The sequence below is a fragment of the Monodon monoceros genome, unplaced genomic scaffold (assembly GCF_005190385.1).
Source record: "Monodon monoceros isolate NGI ecotype Baffin Bay Population unplaced genomic scaffold, NGI_Narwhal_1 Super_Scaffold_15, whole genome shotgun sequence".
NCBI lineage: Eukaryota > Metazoa > Chordata > Mammalia > Artiodactyla > Monodontidae > Monodon > Monodon monoceros.
Window position 1 is genome coordinate 87,881,452 of NW_021703771.1, and position 4,199 is coordinate 87,885,650.

The window sequence follows — 4,199 nt, forward strand, 5'->3', positions numbered from 1 at the left end:
GCAGATATTAATCCAACTATATCAGTTATCACTTTAGATGCAAATGATCTAAATATGCCAGTTAAAATACAGAGAATTTTCAAGAGTGGATGATAAAACAAGACTCAACTATTATGTTGTCTACAAGAAATCCACTTTAGAAACATAAACTTTCACAGATTAAAAATAAAGGGATGGAGAAAGATACACCCACGGTAACACTATCCAAAAGAAAGCTGGATTAGCTACACAAATTTAAAAGAAAAAAAAAACTTCACAAGAAAAATTGTTGAGGATAAAAAGGACATTAAATCATGGTAAAAGAGTTAATTTCCAAGAAGACATACGACGCTGAAAATGTATGCATGTAACAACAGAGCAGCAAAATATGTGTGGCAAAAACTCATAGAATTGGATGTGGGGAAATAGAGAGACTCACTATTATAACTGGAGACTTTAATTCTCCACTTTATAGAATTGCACGGAGAGATAGAGAGACTCACTATTATAACTGGAGACTTTAATTCTCCACTTTCAGGAACTGATAGATCAAGAAGACAGAAAATCATAAAGGAGAGGTTTGACCTGACCAAAACTATTAATCAACTTGATCTAATTGGCATTTATAGAGTATTCTATCCAACAATAACTGTAGATACATTCTTCTCAACTCACCTGGAACATTCACCAAAATAAACCACATTTTGGCTCATAAAACACAATTGAATTTTTTTATATATACAAAAGAATCCTTGTTTTTATTTTTACGTTGCACAAATGCAGGTGACACAGTAGGTCCATAATTCCCATGATTACGTGTAAATTAACAGCTAAAAATCTAAACTCATGATCATCTACACGATTCATAGTCATGCTCTGTGGAATCCACATGGCATCAGAGGAGAACCTAACATAAAACGCCAAGATTCCAGGTGTCACTATAATGTCCTCTGTTCACTCTCTGGTACATGCAGTCAAACCGCCTACGAAGTAATTCACCTCAGGCTTCAGTGGGTAAAAGAAGCAGCTGAGAACCAACAGCATTCTTAAGTCTAAACGTGAATCTACCCCTTTGTCTTTTTAAATTTCCTTCCATGAAAGTTTAAACTTTTAATACAATTATGTTTTACATGAATATAAATCAAAGTTTAACATAATCTCTTTCATATTCACCCTGTAATATGAATAGTCCAACGGCTGGTAAGCTAGAATAGTTCAACAATCTTTATTACAAATTAAATTTAGGATTTTATAGCAAAGTAATAGTATGTTCATCCGAACATTATAAATTTGAAAACATTCTCTTAATGTATACAAATTAAGGTGCAAAGCTTATTCCCAACATATAATTTGTATGTGCTCTCATTTTTTTGAAGCAGGGTGCAGCGGGCATTTTTAGGACCCAGCTTGCAGCAGCCCTACATCCCCAGAGATTATTGGGTCCACTAATGGCAGTGGAAACTGATCGAAGCTGCATCAACAGAGTCTGCACGCAGATTTCATTGTCAGAGTCAGCAGAAATGAAGTCTTCCTTAGAACTGTGCTGCGATCGGCTGAAGACTGAGTAACCGATCGTTGGCTCCGCAGGCCGAAGTTACACGGCTCTGCTGTACAAAGGCTTCACTCTCTGCCTGCAGACAGTAACTTGAGGGCCTCTGAAGGCTCTGCGCAGCAGGGCTGAACGTTCGCATTGCTGTGCACCGCCAGCCAGCACGCCTGCAGTGCATCTGAGCTCGAGCCACGTCCTCTGGTGTTAGAACAGTATCCCCGCCGTGGAAACTGTGAATAAACGGCCAGATGAACCCGTGGCCTAGGTAGGACAGTACCCGATTCACCTGTGCTGTGAGGCACTGCGGCCGCTGTATCCGCCGGCGCGTGTGCACCGAGAGGGCTCTGTTCCGGAACAGCTGCCTGGGGGCGTGCTCTCTGTGTCCTCAGTTGAAGATGAAGATGGTTCTGATTCAAGTGGGTCAAGTGGGTAGAGGGCCGCCCCACCTTCATTTTCTTCAACATCAGTATCTTTCCAACTCTAACAGGTCTTCCTTGAGGCGTCTCCCCATGCTTTAAAAACGTATGGATATATGTCACCCCACCTTGCATATTTTCTATGTTTCACACTGTCATCAGTGAGTTCTCCAAAGACTGTCATGACAGCTATTAAGGATTTGCAGGATAGACGGACTTGATCTTGTGAAAACAACCGGCGCTATCTTCATTGTCTGCACACAAAAACATTTCAGAGCATAATTCTCCAAATGGACAGAACCAGCTATTTCTTGAGTGACAATTTTATTACCACTCAGCTGTTTCTTAAGAGCTTTGAACTGATCCATTCGCTTTGATAAAAATTCACATTGAGGAGTTTTACTAACAATCTTCATTCCAATGTGCATAACATGTAAATGGCAGCAGTCAGCCACCCCAGATGACACTGCTTGCTTTTACACTGTGGGGGGGTGGGGCTCATCACTCCAGGAGCCACTGCTTTCTGCTCCACAGTTGAACAATTTTAAAATAATAAAAAGCATACAAAATATGCTCTCAGACCACAGTGGAATCAAACTAGGAAAAATTAACCAAGATACCTGGAAAATCCTCAAATACTTGGAGATTGTACTGGGTTGAGCAGGGCACCACCCACCCCCCCAAGTTCATGTCTACCTGGAACCTGTGAAAGTGACCGTATTATTAATTATTCTGTTAGTTATATTAATAGAATATAAAAATGGAATAGAATAGAATAGAACATAATATTTTAAACTGGGTGATAATGAAATTGGTATAAGAAAATTTGTGGGATGTAGCTACTGCTGTGCTAGAAAGTAAATTTTAGGAAAGTTTATTTTAGGAAAGAAAAACGACAAACTCAATGATTTAACTATACAATTGAAGAATTTTATAGAAAAAGAGAACAAACTAAACTTTAAAAAAACAGCAAAAGAAAGGAGATTTTTAAAATCAGAGCAAATAGTATGAAATGGAAAAGAAAACACACACAAGAGAGTAGCTACAAAATCAGAAACTCTTACTCTGAAAAGACTAAACAGCAACAACAAAAATGTAAAGCCCCCAAAACACAGAATGAGAGAAAAAGAAAGAAGGACAAAATTACCTCTACCAGGAAGGAAAAGCAACAAATGTCTAAATCACTGGTATAGACAATTTATGGTTTAATAAATTTGAATATTTAGATGAAATGGATAAATTCCTAAAATAACACAGCTGATTAAAATGGACACTTTTCAATGTTTTTGGGTCCATGTGACTCTGTAAATCCGCCCCCCATTTTTGCCCTCATAGTAGCTGTCGTTTGCTCCATCACTAGTAATAGAATAGTTCTTACCTTACACAGCGTACCTGTAAGTCGGACAATAACAAGGGAGCGAGCACACACTGTGTCTTATTATGGAGTTTCATCATCCCAGGTGACTGCTTTTATATGTCACTCATTCTCTATTCAACAAGTACTTACTGGGATCTGCTGAGTCAGGCCCTGGGACAGAATCATGAGTAAAGCAGGCATAATCTTTCTCATTGTTATCATGGAGTTTGAGGTGAGCAATACTGTATTTTTAAAAGCTATATATTTCCTGTGCCTATATATTTACACTAAACAAATCATAACTCTTACGACTAAAACACATGATTAGTTAACTATAGAAAATGTAATTTTGTTGTAACCCTGAAACCAGCACAACATTGTAAATTAACTGTATCCCAATATAAAATAAAAATTAATTGGGAGATTGGGATTGACATATATCCACTAATATGTATAAAATAGACAAGTAATAAGAACCTATTGTATAAAAAATAAAATTCAAAAAAATTAATTAAAAAGAAAGAAAATCTATTAAAGTTGATGATATGCTTGCAACATGCTTAGTCAGGCTCACAATACGAAACATCCTATAGATGAAGTCAAATACCTTAATTTTATAAAACATACCCAATCCCTCATGAAGATACACCCAGGAGCAGTCAGGTAGCGCATCGCACTTGAAAGAGAAACGCCCTCATGCTGTTTAAGATTCAGCCACGGGGGCAATGGTGAGTGGCTGTTAAAGTGCAATGGATAAAACTGTCTTATCAAAAGAAGCTAAGAATTTCTTAATCGTACTTGATTAATGAGTTCAATATTGGCGTTCTGTTAAACCGCTACAATTTGCCTGGGAGAGATTACAGACACACTACCTTTGTTCATTCTGCAGCCTAGTTCA

The 4,199-nt window shown here is 37.8% G+C and overlaps 1 pseudogene; it reads right to left on the reverse strand.

Moving 5' to 3' along the window:
* Window positions 1-1,511: 1,511 nt before the first annotated feature.
* LOC114895929 lies at window positions 1,512-2,372 on the reverse strand (annotated as a pseudogene).
* Window positions 2,373-4,199: the final 1,827 nt, after the last annotated feature.